Genomic DNA, 22,067 nt, shown 5'->3' on the forward strand with positions numbered 1-22,067 from the left:
TCAAAAGCCGCGCCTCCTTCTCCGCCTCCGCCTGTGATAGGCGGAACACTGAATTTCCCAGCAGTCAGTGTTCCGCCTATCACGGACATCCGTTCATTCTCATACTACGGACGAGTATGAGAGGATGTCCGTGATAGGCGGAACACAGGCTGCTGGGAAATTGAGTGTTCCGCCTATCACAGGCGGAGAAGGAGGCGCGGCTTTTGAATTGTAGAATGGCCGCCGAGAAGAGCGGCGATCCTGGAGCGGCGATCCATCGGCACGACACGGGACGGAGGAGGCACGGGACGGAGGAGCCACGGGACGGAGCAGGCACGGGACAGAGGAGGCACGGGACAGAGGAGGCACGGGACAGAGGAGGCTCGGGACGACGGCGGCTCGGGACGGAGGCTTGGGACACAGGTAGGCTGGACACACACACAAGGCTGCACGGACACACACACACACACACACACACACACACACACACACACACACACACACACACACACACACACACACACACACACACACACACACACAGGGATGGATGGATGGATGGATGGATACACACACACACACACACACACACACACACACACACACACACAGGGATGGATGGATGGATGGATGGATACACACACACACACACAGGGATGGATGGATGGATACACACACACACACACACACACACACACACAGGGATGGATGGATGGATGAATACACACACACACACACACACACACACAGGGATGGATGGATACACACACAGGGATGGATGGACGGACACACACACAGGGATGGACGGACACACAGGGATGGACAGCCATGTCTCACCCTCGGCTTATACACGAGTCAATAAGTTTTCCAGTTTTTTGGGGGTAAATTGGGGGCCTCGGCTTATATTCGGGTCGGCCTATACTCGAGTATATACGGTAGTTATTTGACAGCTGCAACCTTCAAACTCCTATAAAAGGACCACCGAAGAAAACCTCTGGACTCAAGCCTGTTCCTAATTACTCAACATTATTTTTTTTAAAGCAGGAGTCCTCCGGGACTCCGCGTTTTTTTTTTTTTAAAGCCAGCAGCTACAAATACTGCAGCTGCTGACTTTTAAAATAGTGACACTTACCTGTCCAGCGCGCCCGCGATGTCGGCACCCAAAGCCGATCTCTAGATCGTCTCTCGGGTACTTCCGCCGCCATCTTGGGTATGGGAATCAGGAAATGGAGCCTTTCAGCTTCATTTCCCGGTTCCCTACTGCGCATGCGCGAGTCGCGCTGCGCAATAAGGACGATCTGTGTGTTTCCCAGCAGGCAGCGGGGCACTTGCGGAAAGGGGCGTGATCTACGCCCCTTTCCGCAGAGAGCTATCCCGGAAGTGGGTGCAGATACCTGTACTGTACAGGTATCTGCACCCCCCTCCCCCCTGAAAGGTGCCAATTGTGGCGCCAGAGGGGGGGGTTCCGATGAGCGGAAGGTCCACTTTAGGGTGGACCTCCGCTTTAAAGAAACCTCGATAGAGCAGTTTCATCTTGCTCTAGTGAACTTGCCTACAAGGATGGTTTTATAATATGGGCGGGATGACAGCTACTGGCCAATAAAGTGGTATTATCAATGGTGGGATAATGTGTTTATGATTAGACACGTGCATTTGTTTTCGTCCAAATGCACTTTCGTCAGAATTTCGGGTACTTTCGTTATTGTTTTAACAAACGATAACGAACATGCAGAATCCAAAAATGGAAAGATCCGACATAAACAAATGCTTTATTTTCGTTTTTGTTGCAACAGTTCGATATAGATAGGAGATTCGACATGATGCTGACAATAGCGATCTGTGTGGTCGAATGTGCCTAACCTTAGCTCTATGATCCCTTGTACACACGGTCGGAGATTCCGACAACCAAATCCGTCGGAGTAATTCCGACGGATTAATTCCGAAGAGGTCTGGAGGTGATGTTGCATACACACGGTCGGACTAAGTTGTCGGAAAATCCGATTGTACGTAACGTGATGGCGTTATTTCGTTACGACCGGACTACGGTCAGGCTAGTAGCCAATAGCTTTGGTCTAGGAATTTTATCTGAGCATGCATGGCTCTTTGTCTGTCGGAGTAGGCTACACATGATTGAAGTATGTCCGATTCGAGCATTTTGTCTGAAAATTTTGCCGGCAAGTTGGAAAACTTGGTCCGTCGGATATTCTGACATTAACAGTCCGATGCAGACCACACACAGTCAGAATATCCGACAAAACAGTCCGATAGGAAACATTTCGTCTGAATCTACGACCGTGTGTACAAGGGCTTAGAGAAAAGATTCGACATAGAGAGAAAAGATTTGACATTAGAGAGACAATAACAAAAAAGGTCGAATGTGCCTAACCTAACTCTATTAGTCCAAGATTATTCGACATAGAGAGAAAAGATTTGACATGAAGATCCGACGAAGCAGTTGCCGCGAGTAGACATTTATGGTCAAATGCTCCACCAATAGGCTATAGAAAAATTCTAATGTTGGTTGAATAGTTATAATACCGTATTTTCCGGACTATAAGGCGCACCGGATTATAAGGTGCACTAGCAATGATCGGCTGCTAATGGGATATTTCCATATATAAGGCGCACCGGACTATAAGGCGCACTGGATTATAAGGCGCATTTAATGAAACAAAACTCTGATGCAGTACCGTAAGTCAAATTTTATTCAACTCTTTAGCAATAACCATAAAATGGTCTATAACAATAACTCTTAACACTGTTCAGTTAAATACAAAACCAGACACTCACTTTTTCACTTTATTCTTCTCCCGCAAATCCATCAAATTCTTCATCTTCAGTGTCTGAGTTTAACAATTGGGCGATTTCGGCATCAAGCACGCCTGTATCCCTCTCATCATTCTCATCAGTATCCGAGTCAGACTCGTTGCTGTCATCGGTACCGGTACTTAGCTGTTCAGTGATAATTCCGGACTTCTTGAAAGCTCGGATTACACTGGTGACTGATACCTTCGCCCAGGCATCCACGATCCACTGGCAGATAGTGGCGTAACTCGCCCGGCGTTGCCTCCCTGTGTTGGTGAATGTGTGTTCGCCTTCTGTCATCCAATGCTCCCACGCAGCTCGCAATTTAACTTTAAATGACCTGTTGACACCTATATCTAGTGGCTGCAGTTCTTTGGTTAATCCACCCGGAATGATGGCAAGCACCGAATTCGTTTTCTTCACTTGGGCTTTGACAGTATCTGTCAGATGGGCGCGCATGGAGTCACAGACCAATAGGGATGGAGATTTGTGGAAAAAGCCACCCGGTCTCTTGACGTAAACCTCTCTCAGCCACTCACTCACCTTCTCCTCGTCCATCCAGCCCTTCGGGTTAGCCTTGATGATGATGCCAACCGGGAACTTTTCTTTTGGCAGTGTCTTCCTCTTGAAAATTACCATGGGTGGTAGTTTCTGGCCATTAGCCTGGCAACCGAGAACTACAGTGAAGGATGACTTCTCGTTTCCTGTAGTGCATATAGATACCGTACTGGTCCCTGTTCTCTCGACAGTACGGTTTACAGGGATATCAAAGGTAAGGGGGACCTCGTCCATGTTGGTGATGTGCTCTGGCCAGATCTTCTGTTCATTGATCTTGTTCTTGCAGTAGGTACGGAAAATGGCCAACTTTTCTTCGTAATCCTTTGGCAGTTGCTGTGACATAGTGGTTCTTGTGCGGATAGAGAGATTCCGCCTTTTCATGAAACGGAAGCACCAAGAAGGACCTCCTCGAAAGTCATTGATCTCCATGTCGCGTGCGATCGCTGTTGCTTTGAGTCGAATAGAGACAGTAGAGACACTTCTAACTGCGGTTCTCTGTTCAAACCCACTGTTCAATTTTGTCCTCCAACTGTGGCCATCTTGCTTTGTTTCCTCGGAAACTCAGTTTGGTCTTCTTTACCTGGTGCAGGGCATCTTCTTGCTTCCTCCACTTCCGTACCATTGATTCATTAATGTTGAATTCTCTCGCAGCTACTCTATTTCCATGCTCTACTGCATGACTGATAGCCTTCAGTTTGAAATCCGCATCATAAGCATGTCTCTTAACAGGAGCCATTTTTGGGGCAGCGGGTATACCGTAGAAAATGAACGAATGAATGCGCACACCTCCTGACTAAGATGGCCGTAATGCCCAATCCAAGCAGTGCAGCTTCCTAGCTTTGGTAATCCCACAAAGCTGCACTGCTTGGATTGGGCATTACGGCCATCTTAGTCAGGAGGTGTGCGCATTCATTCGTTCATTTTCTACGGTATACCCGCTGCCCCAAAAATGGCTCCTGTTAAGAGACATGCTTACGAAGCGGATTTCAAACTCATCGCTATCAGTCACGCAGTAGAACAACCTGAGAGAGGTTTACGGTACGTCGGTTTACGGTAAGAGACCGGGTGGCTTTTTCCACAAATCTCCATCCCTATTGATCTGTGACTCCATGCGCGCCCATCTGACAGATACTGTGAAAACCTAAGTGAAGAAAACTAATTCGGTGCTTGCCATCATTCCGGGTGCATTAACCAAAGAACAGGTCATATATAAGGCGCACCGCATTATAAGGTGCACGGTCGATTTTGTGAGAAAATTTAGGGCTTTTAAGTGCGCCTTATAGTCCGAAAAATACGGTAATCAATAAATATAATTATCTCTAGTGTCATACAACATTAGAATTCTACTATAGCTTGTAGGCGAAACATTCGACTGGAAATGTACGAATGATGCATCATACAGTTTAGCTGCTCTGTCAAATCTTCTTAGAACATTCAACAGACACCATAAGCCTTCAATGACAGATTCAGCCTTAATTATTTCGGATTTTTGCACAATTGCATTTTTTAATGAAACAAAATAAATAAAAACGAATTTCAGAAGTAACTAAATAAATAAAAAAATTCAGACGAAAACGAAATTCCGAAACAAAATATCTCAGTGTGCACATGTCTATTTCTGATTCATTTTCCCCACTCTCTCTATATTCTATTTGTGAAGCTTTAGTTCAGGGGGTCTCAAAATGGCGGCCCTCCAGCTGTTGCAAAACTACAAGTCCCATTGTACCTCTGCCTGTTGGGGTCAGGCTTGTAACTGTCAGCCTTGCAATGCCTCATGGGACTTGTAGTTTCCCAAAAGCTGGAGGGCCGCAAGTTTGAGACCCCTGCTTTAGATGTTTCTCAGATTTAATGATTTCAGCTTTCTTGTTGAAGTATCTGGAGGTATATACTCTTTCAGTATATTTGATGCCTTTTTTATCTATGTAATACATGTTATTATATACAGTACATTTATGTAAAATTGTATGCTTATAGTGCCTTATTTTGTATTTCATGTATGTTTTGACATCTGTCTCCACCCCTATTTGTTGGGACATGTGACACTTGCAGATGTTTATGCGATTTAGTCTACACTATTTAATCTGCTTTGTGTCACTTATTTGTGAGATGTGATTAACTGGTTCTGACCAGCTCACACAGATATACCCCGGCACAATGACATTGCTGGGCGAAACCCTGTAACAGGGTCCCCTTTAAGAGCTGCCAGAGGTGTGCCCGTGCACAGTTGGAGGCCCGCGCACACCTGCTGCATGGCGGGGGCCTGATGCACGTGGCTGGTGGACGTGATCTCCACAGGCCACACGCGATCATGTGCAGGAGAGCCAGCACAGGGATTTATGTGTGTAAACACATATATCCTTGTTCTGTCAGGGGAGATGAGACATATTGTTATCCCTACTATGTAGGAACAATGATATGTCTCCTCCCCCAGTCAGTCCCATACAGTTAGATCACATCTAGTAAACACACATTTAACCCCTTGATCACCCTTTACCAGTGACAGCGGCAGCGGCGGCAGAAGAACGGGCCACTGCCGGCAAGAAGAACCAAAGAGGGGGACAAGACACATATATGTGACATGACACACATATCTCTGTCTTTGTACAGTTAAACCATCCCCCACACAGTACAAAAACACTCCCAGGGAACACATTTAACTCTTTGATCGTTCCTGATGTTAACTCCTTCCCTGCCAGTGTCATTAGTACAGTGACAGTGCATTTTTTTAGCCCTGATCACTGTATTGGTGTCACGTGTCCTCAAAAAGTGTTAATTAGTGTCAGATTTCTCCACTGCAATGTCACAGCCCCGCTAAAAATCACTGATCTCCCCCATTACTTGTAAAACAAAATTGCATAAATCTATCCCATAGTTTGTAGATGCTATAACTTTTGCGCAAACCAATCATTATACGTTTATTGGGATTTTTTACCAAAAATATGTAACAGAATACATTGTGGTCTAAATTGATGAAGAAATTAGATTTTTTTTTACATATTTTTATTATTATTATTATTATTATTATTATTATTATAATACAGGTTTTAAATAGTGCCAACAGTTTGCACAGCACTTAAGAAAATGAAGGCAGACATTACAGTTTTATTACAATTTGGTACAAGTGGAATCAGAGGGCCCTGCTCATTAGAGCTTACAATCTAAAAAGGAATGGTCAATTGATACAAAAGGTAATAGCTGTGGGGGATGAGCTGATGGAGAAAGTAAAACGGTGTATTAGTTAGAAGCAGGATAGACTTCTTTAAATAGAAGGGTTTTCAGGGATCGCCTAAAGATGGATAGATTAGGGGATAGTCGGACAGATTGGATTAGGGAGTTCCAAAGGATGTGAGAAGCTCTGGAGAAATCCTGGTGGTGAGTATGGGAGGAGATGAGAGCAGGAGGTCTTGGAAGGGCTGAAGAGAGCGGCTTGGTTGGTATTTTGGGACTAGGTTAGTGATGTAGCTGGGAGCAGACTTGGCTTTGTAAATTATTGTTAGTACTTTGAATTTTATTTTTATTTGGGTGAGTGGAAGCCAATGCAGGGATTGGTAGAGAGGGGTGGAGGACAGATTTATTGGAAGTGTTTTATAGCACAATGTTATTTTCAAAATTATTGTCTTTTTTTGTTTATAGCGCAAAAAAACAAAAAACAAAGAAGTGACCAAATATCACCAAAAGAAAGCTCTATTTGTGGAAAAATAAGGAAAACTATTTTATTTGGGTACAGAGTCGCACAACCGTGCAATTTTCAGTTAAAGCAATACAGTGCAGTATCGCAAAAAATGGCCTGGTAAGGAAGGGGGTGAACTTCCCGGAGCTGAAGGGGTTAACCACTTTCAGCCCGGACCATTTTGCTGGCTTAAGACCAGACCACTTTTTGCGATTCGGCACTGCGTCACTTTAACTTTAACTGACAAGTGCGCGGTCGTGCGACGTGGCTCCCAAACGTTCTTTTTTTTCCCACAAATAGAGCTTTCTTTTGGTGTTATTTGATCACCCCTGCAATTTTTTTTGCGCTATAAACAATTTAAAAAAAAATGCATTATTTTTTTACTTTTTGCTATAATAAATAACCCCCAAAAATATATAAAAAAAACATTTTTTTCTTCATTTTAGGCCGATACGTATTCTTCTACATATTTTTGGTAAAAAAAAAAATCACAATAAACGATTATTGATTGGTTTGCACAAAATTTATAGCGTTTACAAAATAGGGGATAATTTTATGGCATTTTTATTATTTTCTTTTTTTACTAGTAATGGCGGCGATCAGCAATTTTTATTGGGACTGCGGCATTATGGCGGACGCATCGGCTGTTTTTGACACATTTTTGGGACCATTGTCATCTATACAGCAATCGGTGCTATACAAATGCACTGATTCTTGTGTAAATGGCACTGGCAGTGAAGGGGTTAACAGGGGTGGCAGTGTAGGGGTTAAGTGTGTCCTAGGGGGGTGTTACTGACTGTGGGAGGCGTGGCTGTGTGTTAGTGAACACTGATCTCTGCTCCAATCACAGGGAGCAGAGATCAGAGTCACTTGTTGCTAGGCAGAACTGGGATATGCTGTTTACTTCTGCATCTCCCTATTCAGCCTCCTCGTGAGACGATCCACGGGACCCGCGTCTGGACTCACGGCGGTCCCGACCGGAGGCACGGCGGCATTCTTAACGGATTAACCTGTATGCCCTTATGCCTGTCCGCGCCATTCTGCCGACGTACATTGTCGTGCACCGGTCGGGAAGTGGTTAATGGGCAAATATGTGTAGTCACCTGACCTGCCCCCACCTCTGTGCCTATAACTGTCTCCACTGTCCCTTGTAATCATAGAAGGCTTCTGTGTATACAAGTGACAGTGAGGAGCGGAGGGTGAGATCTAGAATGGAGTTCCACATTCAGGCTGCAAAACTGCATTTGAGGATCACATGTCAAGGCCTGGAGAGCCGTATTCAGCCCGTGGGCCTTGTGTTTGATATCTGTGCTGTAGAGGGATGAATGATAATAGAAGGAAGACTGAAGCTGTTTCTGGTATTGCTGGTACTGGATTGCACTTGTACCGGCTGGTGATCTTGAATCTTTCTTTTCTATCACACTCCAATCAGTGTGTGAGGGCAAAGTGGGGGCAAGCTGCTAACTTCAGGTGTTGGTTACATTGTGTGATGCTTTGATTGGTCACAACATTTGTTTATGATCAGCACCGTCCAATGGACAGTACAGTCACAGTACTTTGCTTGTGCATGCTAGGGGGTATGTAAGAGAAAGAAAAGATTGAAGCTCTAATATATCATCCAATCCTGTAACATCCAATCCTGTAACATCCACCTTCCATCCACTTATGTACAATAGGCAGACAGAAGGCCGTCAATGTACCCAAAAATCATAATGCTGATAATAATGTCATTCATAATGATGACAATGATGATGGTAGCAATCTGACTGAGCTTGTTTAAGCACCTCAATTACACCCCCTTCCTGTCCAGACCAATTTTCAGCTTCAGCACTCTCACAGTTTGAATGACAATTACTCAGTCATGCAAAACTGTACCCATATGGAACTTGTGTGCTTTTTTCCACACAAATAGAGTTTTCTTTTAGTGGTATTTAATCACTAGTGTTTTTTTTTTTTGTGTGCTATAAATAAAATAAAAAAAACTAAAATTTTGTGAAAAAATGCCCTTTTCTTTGTTTCTGTCATAAAATTTTGCTAATTAGTAATTTTTCTTCATTCATTGTGGCCAAAAGGTATACTGCTACATATCTTTGGTAAAAAATAACCCACATTAGTGTATATTGTTTGGTCTTTGTGAAATGTATAGAGTCTAAAAAACTATGGTGCCAATCACTGAAAATTGACAGTACAAATACCCCCCAAATTACCCCTTTTTAGAAAGTAGACTTTCCAAGGTATTAATTAAGTAGCATGCTGAGTTTTTTTAAGTTGTCATTTATTCCCACAATTCTTTGCAAAATTAAGATTTTTTTTTTATTATTTTTTTACAAAATTGTCATATTATCAGGTTATTTCTCATCACGGCCGATCACGTGGTAAACAGTCATACCCAATAGCTGTTCACCCCCCTTGGTGGCGAGTGGTGTCTCCATGACGCGCCGCCACCGAAGGAACAGGGATGCACACGCACGATCGCGCACATTCCCTGTTTAAATGGGAGGACATCATATGACACCCTACCGCCGCAAGAGCCTCGCCGCCTGGCCGTAATTTGATGGCCGGCGGTCAGCAACCAGTTAATCTGGTCTACAGCATTATACATTGAATCGATGTGTTGCGTTTACAACATTCTTTTCCCGAGCATTAAACCTCTTGTATTCAGTTCAGGTTTTAAAAGTAAAAGGTAGAGTTTTGGAGAAAACATACACAATAATATTCCAGCACTGGAGGTCAGTATGGCGAATATCTCCATAGCCACCATGTATTTCCCTCTGGTGCTCAGATAGGCCGGGATCATGGCAATCCAGACACTGCAGAACACCAGCATGCTGAAGGTGATGTACTTGGCCTCATTAAAACTGTCCGGTAATGTCCTCACCATGAAAGCCAGAACAAAACTCACAGCTGCCAGAAACCCCATATAACCCAACATAGAGTAGAACCCGATAACTGACCCTTCATTACACTGAATGATGATCTTCCCAGGATAGGAGTCCATGTCATACTCCTGAAATGGTGGAGAGATGGACAACCAGAGAATGCAATTCATAACCTGAATGGATGAGCAGAATAACATGACTGTATTGGGAAGTTTGACTCCCACCCATTTTCTACAAGAGCTTCCAGGTCTGGTGGCTTTGAAAGCAATGAAGACCATGATGGTTTTGGCTAGGATACAAGATGCTGAGATGGTGAAGGGAATTCCAAAAGTGACTTGTTGCAGCATACAGGTAATATCCACAGGACGGCCAAGGAACAGGAATACAGAAAGGAAGCTCAGTATGAGGGAGAGGAGCAGAATGAAGCTGAGGTTCCGGTTATTGGCTCTGACTATGGGAGTGCTCCGAAACCAAACAAATAGTCCAAGTATAAGGAGAGATGTTGTAGCAAATATGACTGAAGTTATAGAAAAGAATAAAACTAGAATATCCCCCTCATATGATAAATATTCATAGACCTTGTCAATACAAATATTTTTAGCTTTGTTGGGCCATTTATTTTCAGGACACTTCTTGCAGAGTTCACTGTCTGTAGAGTAAAAAATAAGTGAAAATAGCATTTTGTATTTTTCCTTAACCACTTGACCTCCAGAAGATTTACCCCCCTTCATGAGCAGGTCATTATTTGATCATCTCTGCGTTTTTAGTTTTTTGCACTATAAACAAAAAAAGACCAACAATCTTGAAAAAAATACTTTCCGCTTTAAAAAATTCAATAAATATTTTTCAAAAAAATCGAATTTCTTCCTAAATTTAAGCCAATATGTATTCTGCTACATGTTTTTAGTAAAAAAAAAAAAAAAAAAAATTTAAAAATATATATATATCCCAATAAGCATATATTGAGTTTGGTTTATGTGAACTGTGGTGTACAAACTGTGGTATATATTTATGACATTTTTATTTTATTTTATGTTTTTTTCTATTAGTGAACAGCGACTTATAGAGGGACTGAGATATTGTGGCATATAATCTGACACTAACTGACACTTTTGACACTTACTATACTATACAGTAAAAACCAAAAAGGACAAATGTAGCGCTAAAATAAAAGTAAAATATAAATAGTGAAATATAAAAAAGAGTCCACTAGAGTTTATCTGAATGAACAATGGATTCTCGGAGCTGGAAGATCAATCCTGCATGGAGAAAAGCAGAAGACAGCTGTGTATAGATGAATGGTAAGGTCCGGATATACTGGTATGATGAAATACTCTTACCGGAAACGATGGACCTGCGTGTCAGCGACACCAGATTGTACGAGCGTATAGCGATAATCGCTTGGAGCAGACGCCTCTGTGAGGTCCTTCACTATCCACGAGCGTCCAAAGGGAACGACATCAAGGAGGATCAGCAAACCGAGAGGTTGACAGCCAAGGCATCCAAAAAAGTGTTTCTCCGAACGGTCAATAAGCATGAGGAGCAAGTAGCATGTAGGAACATAAAGAGAAAAAAAGGCTAACAATGGTGTAGAATCAAAGGTATCGATGGGCGTTTTTATTTAAAAAAATGCCAAATACATAAAATAAGTATAAAAAATGTGATCACATGGTTAAAAAGCAATATATAAGGCGTGAGAAGCATCCCTACGCGCTTCGTCCCGGAAATAGGACTTCAACTGGGGCATCAAACAGGTCTCCCATATTGCTAGACTATATATATATACTTATACTCACTTTGTGCACCAATGACAATGCCCAGAAAGGTCAGTGAGCAAATTAGCCAATGAGAGAGGTCATAACCAACCACGCACCAATATCGGTAATAGACATAGGACACCAGAATATATCTATGTTAATAGATCAATCAATCCCCACAGAGACCATATAAATTCCCCCAATCATAATGAAACTAAAAGTAAAACCACATGTGTCATATTAAGACAAGCCAATCAAGAGCCTGTTTAGGGTAGTTAGATCAAACCACCCACTAGAATTGTCCAATAGTGAGGGGACTTATATGTACCCCATCCGAATCTGTATTCTCCAGAGGGGACGCCATTAAACCATGTGACGATGGTTTTATAAGCGTTCCATCTGCCTGCATGGCGTAGAACGCAAAAAGAGTTTTTCAAAAATGCCGCCTGTCAGTGTCTCCCCGCCTGCGCTTCACACGCCTACCCGGTGTGGAACGCAAGTGGCGGAAAACGGAAGAGGAAGGACGCGTCACTTCCATTTGCGCCAGGTAACAAGTAACACAGGATGCGGACAGCGGGAAATGGCGTCACTTGAGCCTGCGTGCCACCGTGTGTGGATCGCATGCGGAAATTATATCATCCCGGAAGAGAGCACAGCCACGTGAGACACAACAGTCTCAAAATAGGATGCAATAGACTCAGTCCGCCCTCCAACTCCACCCAATGGAAAACCACACTAAAATGGATAAATATTGAAAAAAATATACAATCAAATAAAAAATAAAAAATTAAGGACATGAAATAAAAAATAGAAATGCTTTTTTCCATGCAGGATTGAGCTTCCAGCTCCGAGAATCCATTGTTCATTCAGATGAACTCTAGTGGACTCTTTTTTATATTGCACTATTTATATTTTACTTTTATTTTAGCGCTACATTTGTCCTTTTTGTTTTTTATGAATTTTTGTCACATTTGTATGTAGCTGCTGTAAGCAACTTTCCACCACAATTTTAGCTAAGTAATTATCGCGTTTTTCTTTGTTACATTTTGACCTTGTTTATTGCTGCTATTGCTATTTTTTTGTTAATTTTTTGGTGCACTATGGATGTATTTGAATATAGGACCACTAGAGCACTTAACACAGATGGAGTGTTTGTAACCACCAGTTCTGATTCAGAAATAGGTGGGATGTTCACTAGATTAAAAAATCTGATGACTACTGAAATTCATCTCCAATGGGATCAAGCTTTCCTGGAACAATACATTAAGGAGAAAATGGTTCCAAGGGGACTCCGTTGGGATGTATTTCCCCAACAAGGAGATTCATATATAGACTCCTGGTTCCGTTATTCTAATGAAGTGGGGATTACACTCCTAGGTTTCTTGAATGAAAGGAAACAAATAAAATTGTCTGTAATTGACAAAGAAATCAAGGAACTTAAGGATAAATGATCCCTTTTTAGCACTACATCTGAATATATTTCCCTTTGCACCACATTGAGAAATCATTTGGAGAAAGAGGAAAAAGATCAACGAAATAAAAAACAAAAGAAATATAACCGTGATCTTACTGACTATAAGACGAATTTGGTCTGCGGTTGGCAAAAAAAGCTTGCCTCTGAAATACCAACTCAGGAGGAGGTCCCTCTAATGGAGGTTACCCAGCCTCATACCCCTGCAGTCACCAGGAAGTTACTTCCCGAACCTTCAGTCCAAGATGGACCTGGCAGGGCGTACTATCCCCCACAGGCCCCAAGGAATAGAGCCTACAACTTCTATGAACCCAATAATGGTCCCCATCCAGGGATAATCCCTTATCCCTCCTATTGTCCCATCAATAGGGGAGGAGGTGGGGAAAATACCGGTAGAGGAAAACCTAGAGGTAGGGGAAGAAATGCTAACCATAATGAAACCAATAGGAGATCTACACCGGATTGGCATGACCAACGAGGGGAGTATAGTCGAGAGAGGTACGAATATTATTATTCAACATGTACCCCGATTCATACTCAGAATAGGTTTTTCTCGTTACAGGGTAAACCACCCCATACTACATATCAAGATACATATGGTCATGACAACAGAGATGAAGACCTCTGTTCATGTTCACCTTACAGATATAATCAATCCCAACCTGGGCCTTCTTACCAATCAGGTTTTCCAGGGTCAACCCAAGAGTATTTGGGAAGTCCTCCATGAAAAGAGGCACCCGAGGGGGTAGGAGGGTCCAAGTCAAAAAGAAAAAGAACCTAGCAGGCCAAGGCATTTTCAATCTAAGTTCGGTTACCTTTACAGACGTGGAGAAGTCCGTGTTAGACAGGGGCCTTAAATATGTTCCCCCTAAGACGTTGGATAAGTTCTCCACTTTTATTGATGACCAGAAATTTATCAGAAAGTTAAATATCCAACGTCATGTTTTGTCTTGCCCTTCCCAACCCAGGATAAGGCGTGCAGGCGGGTATGTACATTCAGGTCTTGCCTATCTGTCTTTATTCAATCCCCCTGGTACTATGGCTCTGGCTATCAGTGTATTCTGGAGTCTTGTACTGAAAGATTTCGACGGATTGCCAAAGAAAAAGGATTATGTTGACCCCAATCTTAAAAAGGGTCTCAAATCTCTTTGCAAACAAAAAAATCTGACTATACGCCCGGCCGATAAAGGGGGTGCTATAGTCATATTAGACAAAGAGAAATGTGTGGCTAAGATGGACGCAATCCTAGGTGATTGCAAGACATACAGTTGCCTTAATTGTGACCCTACCACCAAGTTTAAAAACTCCTTATTGGGACTGGTTGGAGAGGGTTATTGCTTGGGCATTCTAGACAAAAAAGAACGCAGTTACATGGTTCCTTCAGTGCACCATATTCCAACCATTTACTACCTCCCTAAGGTACATAAAGTACCAGTTGACCCTCCTGGAAGTCCCATAGTCAGTGGCATTGACTCTGTGATGTCCAGGATTGGGAAATATGTAGACTTCCATCTCCAACCATTGGTTTGCTGTATGCCTTCATATTTGAAGGATACTGGTGACACCATGAAGAAATTACAATCCATTGATTTCAAACAAGGTATGATTTTGGCAATGGCTGATGTGGCCTCTCTTTATACCTGTATTCCCCACCATTTGGTGTTTAAAGCCACAGAATACTATCTTCACCAGAATACAGCTTTACCCCTTCTTCAACGCAATTTCATTCTCGATCTTTTTAAATTTGCTACTCAGCATAATTACTTTTGGTTTAACGACAAATTATTTTTACAAACCAAGGGTGAGGCTATGGGGGCTAAATTTGCCCTCAGTTTGGCCAATCTCTTTATGGCCAAATGGGAGGAGGATGTCGTCTATGCCCTACAGCCACCCAAATTGGTCCTGTGGGCTAGGTACATAGACGACATCCTCATCTGATCATACCTCTCTTGATACTTTCATGATCTCTCTCAATGAGAATGATAGAGGTATTAGCCTGAGTTATGAGGCTAGTACTACCTCCATTCACTTTTTAGATCTTGAGATTCGAGCGGTTGACCACCACCTTGAATTTAAGACCTTCTTTAAACCTACCAAAAGGAATTGTTACATTCCAGTCGATAGCTTCATGGCTTAAGTCTGTCCCTCGGAGCCAGTTTCTTAGGCTGAGGCGAAACTGCACAAGGGTAGACGATTTTCATGCACAAGCGATAATTTTAAAGAATCGATTCATAGAAAAAGGTTATCAGTCCCTATATCTAAAGGCTGAAATTGATAGAATATCTAAATTAGAATGAGATTTTCTCCTTGTACCCAATCAGTGAACTGACAATGGAAATACATTTAAGTGGTCGTTTTTGACGTCATACTCAGTCCAATCCAGACAAATTAAAAACATCATTCAGAAACACTGGAATGTACTTCTGAGTGATAGGATTCTGAGTTCTAGCATTCCGAGTAATGCGGGAGTTTTTTTTAGGGGGGCTTGTTCCATCCAGGGACAAATTGCCCCTAACACCATCGATCCACCTAAACATACTCCCTTTTTCCAACATTGTAAGGGTTATTATCCGTGTCAGAAATGCAATGTTTGTCTAAACAATGTGTGTGGTAGATGTAAAAGCGAGACATTCACATCTATGGTTACTCAATGTACTTATCACATGTAACATTTTACCACCTGAGCAACTAAATATATTGTGTACATGTTGACGTGTCCCTGTAACAAACAATATATAGGCCGCACCATTCGCACGTTCTCCATTAGGGTCGGTGAGCATTTGGCTAATATTAGGGGGGTAAGACCAACCACACCGTTCCCCGTCACTATTCAGAACATCATGGCCAAGACCCGAGTGGAACACAGTTTGTCATAATTGACAGATTTGTTCCGCACTGGGCCCGCGATGTCGGCACCCAAAGCCGATCTCTCGATCGTCTCTCGGGTGCTGCCGCCGCCATCTTGGGTATGGGAATCAGGAAGTGGAGCCTTTCAGCTTCATTTCCCGGTTCCCTACTACGCATGCGGGAGTCGCGCTGCACAATAAGGATGGTCCCGCTGTCTCTGGGATCCGTGTGTTTCCCAGCAGGCAGCGGGGGACTTTCGGAAAGGGGCGTAGATTCTGCAGAATCTACGCCCCTTTCCGCAGATAGCTATGCCGGAAGTGGGTGCAGATACCTGTACTGTACAGGTACCTGCACCCCCCTCCCCCCTGAAAGGTGCCAATTGTGGCGCCGGAGGGGGGGAGGAATCCAATGAGTGGAAGGTCCACTTTAGGGTGGACCTCCGCTTTAATTTTTTAGTTTTATTTGTTTGTTTCTTTTTTTCAATATTTATCCATTTTAGTGTGGTTTCCCATTGGGTGGAGTTGGAGGGCAGACTGAGTCTATTGCATCCTATTTTGAGACTGTTGTGTCTCGTGTGGTTTCACTCTCTTCTGGGACGTCGTAATTTGCGCATGCGCTCCACACACGGTGGCACGCAGGCTCGAGTGATGCCATTTCCCGTCATCCGCGCCCTGTGTTACTTGTTACCTGGCACAAACGGAAGTGGCGCGTTATTCCTCTTCCATTTTCTGCCGCTTGCGTTCCACGCCGGGTAGGCGTGTGAAGCGCAGGCGGGGAGACACTGACAGGCGGTGTTTTTGAAAAACTCTTTTTGCGTTCCATGCCATACAGGCGGGTGGAGCGCTTATATAACCATCGCCACATGGTTTAATGGCGTCCCTTCTGGAGGATACAGATTCGGATGGGGTACGTAAAAGGCCACTCACTATTGGACAATTCTAGTGGGTGGTTTGATCTAACTACCCTAAACAGGCTCTTGATTGACTAGTCTTAATATGACACACCTGGTTTTACTTTTAGTTTCATTATGATTGGGGGAATTTATATGGTCTCTGTGGGGATTGATTGATCTAATAACATAGATATATTCTGGTGTCCTATGTCTATTACCGATATTGGTGTGTGGTTGGTTATGACCTCTCTCATTGGCTAATTTGCTCACTGACCTTTTTTGGGCGTTGTCATTGGTGCACTAAGTGAGTATAAGTATATATATATAGTCTATCAATATGGGAGAGTTGTTTGATGCCCCAGTTGAAGTCCTATTTTCAGACGAAATGCGTAGGGCTGCTTCTCACGCCTTCTATATTGCTTTTTAACCATGTGATCACATTTTTTATATTTTTTATGTATTTGGCATTTTTTGAAATAAAAATACCCATCAATACCTTTGATCCCACACCATTGGGAGCCTTTTTTCTTTTATGTTCCTACATGCTACTTGCTCCTTATGCTCATTGACCGTTCGGAGAAACACTTTTTTGGATGCCTTGGCTGTCAACCTCTCGGTCTGCTGATCCTCCTTGATATCGATCCCCTTAGACGCCCGTGGATAGTGAAGGACCTCACAGAGTCGGCCGCTCCAAGCGATTATCGCTATACGCTCGTACGATCTGGTGTCGCTGACACGCAGGTCCATCGTTTCCGGTAAGAGTATATCATCATACCAGTTTATCCGGACCATACCATTCATCTATACACAGCTGTCTGCTGCTTTTCTCCATGCAGGATTGATCTTACAGCTCCAAGAAACCATTGTTCATTCAGATAAACTCTAGTGGACTCTTTTTTATATTTCACTATTTATATTTTACTTTTATTTTAGCTCTACATTTGTCCTTTTTGGTTTTTATGAATTTTTGTCACATTTGTATGTAGCTGCTGTACGCAACTTTCCACCACAATTTTAGCGCAGTAATTATCACGTTTTTACTTTATAAAGTAATCTGTGCTAAAAATAGGCAATGTCAATGCACTAATGACACTGGCTGGGAAGGGGTGATAAAAGGGTTAGCTGTGTGCCTAGCCATTGTTTTTGTGTACTGTGTGTGCTGCTTTTACTAGGGGAAGAGATGGATTTATTCTGCACTTTGCAGGGATGCAGAATCCACCCCCCCCCCTTGTCAGAACAGAGATCTGCCTTGCTTACATAGGCAGAACTCAGTTCTGTGTGTTTTACTGATGATCAATGGGTGCCAGCAGACATCCAGTACCCAGCACCGGCAGATTGGCTTCTGCTGTGCTTAATCACAGCAGAAGAAGCCCGCTGGTTGGGCATGTGCACCCCCTGCAGGTGGAAGTGCAGAATCATGTATATATGTGATCCGGCACAGGGGGGCTGCTCTGTAGCAGTAAATCTGTTAAAGGGCAGAATGGTTTTTGTAGTTAAGATGGTAATGTTATATATGAATTAAAAGTCATACATTTAAAAAAAATTTGGGAACAATATACAGAATATGTTGAATATCTCAAGAAAGCTTTGGGGGGCGTGGCTTGTGCGCTGAAGAAGATGGCTGCTTAAGCCTAGAGCTCTCCACAGCCAGCCGTTTAACAGCAAAAAACAGGCAGGTATTTTCCTCTAAAAACATACCTAAATACTCTGCAGTACTCCTGGGACAGTAGGGGCAATAATGTCTCGCAAAAGAGCACAAGAAAGGGGACCAAAAAAGCTGTCATCATTTACATTTAAACAGAGCAGTGAGCTGACTAAAATCCAAGATGGCGCCGCCGGAGCTGTGAGGAAAAATAATAAAACTCACACAAACCTTTCTGATAGCCATCCACCTGAAATGAATGAGGAATTATCATCCTCATATTCTAATGGCTCCTCTCAACTATCCCCAACATCTCAGGGACCTGCAAAATCGCGGATGAAGCTGGATTCATCTTGCCAGGCAGCTGATACTGTGAACACAGCTCTGCATAGTGATAATGCTATGTCCTCATTACAGACATCTATAGCTGCTTTCCCAACATCAGGTCAGCCAGTACTAGATACCACAATGAAAGAAATGCTTGTGTCATTACAATCATCTATTATATCTAATCTATCCTCCATGATTCATAAATTCTCTCTTGATATGAAACATATGGATGGTAGACTGCAATACGTTGAAAACAAAATGGAGGAATGCACTGAAACAGTGAATGAGCTAGTGGATGCATGTACAGAACAAAAAGATGATTCCATGTGGGTCAAGATGAAACTGGGATAGATGAAAATACTACTAAACATCTTAAATTAAAATTCCCTTATACATGGACTGAAAGTACAATTACATAGTTACATAGTTACATAGTTACATAGTTAGTCAGGTTGAAAAAAGACACAAGTCCATCCAGTTCAACCTTAAAAACAAATAAATAAAATAAAAAATAATCGTACAATCCAAATACCCAATTTTATGCCCACACTTGATCCAGAGGAAGGCGAAAAAAAAAACCCAACAGAGCATGCTCCAATTTGCTACAGCAGGGGAAAAAATTCCTTCCTGATCCCCCAAGAGGCGATCGGATTTTCCCTGGATCAACTTTACCTATGTTAGTACCCAGTTACATTATGTACATTCAGGAAAGTATCCAGGCCTTTCTTAAAGCAATCTACTGAGCTGGCCAGAACCACCTCTGGCGGGAGTCTATTCCACATTTTCACAGCTCTAACTGTGAAGAAACCTTTCCGTACTTGAAGATGAAATCTCTTTTCCTCTAGACGTAAAGAGTGCCCCCTTGTCCTCTGGGTTGACCGTACAGAGAACAACTCAACACCAAGTTCACTATATGGACCCCTAATATATTTGAACATGTTGATTATATCCCCCCTTATTCTCCTCTTCTCAAGAGTGAATAAATTCAGTTCCTCTAATCTTTCCTCATAGCTGAGTTCATCCATGCCTCTTATCAGTTTGGTTGCCCTGCTTTGCACTTTCTCCAGTTCTCCGATGTCCTTTTTGAGAACTGGTGCCCAAAACTGAACTGCATATTCCAGGTGAGGTCTTACTAATGATTTGAACAGGGGCAAAATGATATATCTCTCTCTGGAGTCCATACCTCTCTTAATACAAGAAAGGACTTTGCTCGCTTTGGAAACAGCAGGTTGGCACTGCATGCTATTATTGAGCTTATGATCTACCAAAACCCCCAGATCCTTCTCCACTATGGATCCCCCCAGTTGTACTCCCCCTAGCATGTATGATGCATATTCTTAGCCCTCAAGTGCAGAACTTTACATTTATCAACATTAAACCTCATCTGCCACATAGTCGCCCAATTAGACAGTGTATTGAGGTTGGCTTGTAAATTGGAGACATCCTGTAAGGACGTTACTCCACTGCATATCTTGGTGTCATCTGCAAAGACAGAAATGTTACTTTTGATCCCAGACCCAATATAATTTATAAAGATGTTAAAAAGTAAGGGTCCCAGCACTGAACCTTGGGGTACACCACTGATAACCTTAGACCATTCAGAGTAAGAATCATTAATCACTACTCTCTGAATTCTGTCTTTTAGCCAATTTTCTATCCATTTACAAACTGATATTTCCAAACCTGTAGACTTTACCTTACACATGAGCCGTGTGTGGGGAACTGTATCGAATGCTTTTGCAAAATCCAAATATATTACGTCCACCGCCACCCCTCTGTCCAAGGTTTTACTTACCTCCTCATAAAAAGAAATCAGATTTGTCTGACAACTTCTGTCTTTCATGAATCCATGCTGTCTGTTGCTTAAAGTGTTTTTGTTCAGCAAGAACTCGTCGATGTGGTCTTTTATTAAACGCTCCAGTATCTTCCCAGCTATAGAAGTTAAGCTAACAGGTCTATAGTTACTTGGTAAAGACTTTGATCCCTTTTTAAATATAGGCACCACGTTCGCCCTGCGCCAATCCAGTGGGACTATTCCCGTCATTAATGAGTCCCTAAAAATTAGATACAATGGCTCTGAAATTACAGAGCTCAATTATTTTAGGATCCGTGGGTGAATGCCATCAGGGCCAGGTGCTTTATCCACCTTTATTCTGTCTAAATATTTCTGGACCATATCACTTTTGAACCATTGTGGATCATTTGGGGCTGTGTCACTATCACCCCCATTATGGACATGCGCTCCCCCATGCTCTTTTGTATACACAGAGCTGAAGAAAGTATTTAATAAATTAGCCTTCTCTTTGTCCCCAGTCACCCACTCTAGATTATTTTGTAAAGGGCCTACATGCTCAGACTTGACCTTTTTACTATGAATATACTTGAAGAATTTTTTGGGGTTTGTCCTACTATCTTTTGCAATCTGTCGTTCGTTTTGAATTTTTGCATCCTTGATTTCCTTTTTACATATTCTGTTAAATTCTTTGTAACATTTAAATGACACTAGTGATCCTTCATTTTTATATTTTTTAAAAGCTCTTCTCTTATAGGTTATAGTTTTTTTTAACTTTGGCTGTGAGCCACATAGGTTTTGTTTTTAGCCTTTTAAACTTATTGCCCATGGGAATATACTTTGCAGTGAGGTCCCAAACAGTCTTTTTGAAGAATTCCCATTTCTGTTCTGTGCCCATTGAAGCAAATATTCTCTCCCAGTCTAAGTCCTGGAGAGCAGTCCTCATCCTTGGAAAATTAGCTCTCTTGAAGTTAAGTGTTTTTATCTTACCCGTATGTATTTCTTCTTTAGCGCTAACATCAAAGGAAATCATGTTATGATCACTGCTACCCAGGTGTTCCTTTATCTGGACATTAGTAATAAGCTCTGCATGGTTTGAGATTACCAGGTCCAACAGAGCTTCATTCCTAGTTGGGGCCTCAATAAACTGGACCATAAAATTGTCCTGTAATAGGTTTATCATTTTTTGCCCTTTAACTGTCCCAGCAGTGCCATTACTCCAGTCAATTTCTGGGTAGTTAAAATCCCCCATTATTATCACTGTCCCAGCCCTTGCAGCCCTTTTCATCTGTGCAAGGAGCTGAGTCTCCACCTCCTCATTAACATTGGGTGGTCTATAACAAACTCCAACGATTAACTTTGAACTACACCCATCTAAATGCAGTTCCACCCTTAATGCTTCAGACTCATCACACTCTCCATCCACCAGGTCCTCTTTCACACTT

Source organism: Lithobates pipiens, unplaced genomic scaffold (genome assembly GCF_037356315.1).
Source record: "Lithobates pipiens isolate NorthernLeopardFrog02 unplaced genomic scaffold, aLitPip1_a1.2 Scaffold_13, whole genome shotgun sequence".
In the NCBI taxonomy this organism is placed as follows: domain Eukaryota; kingdom Metazoa; phylum Chordata; class Amphibia; order Anura; family Ranidae; genus Lithobates; species Lithobates pipiens.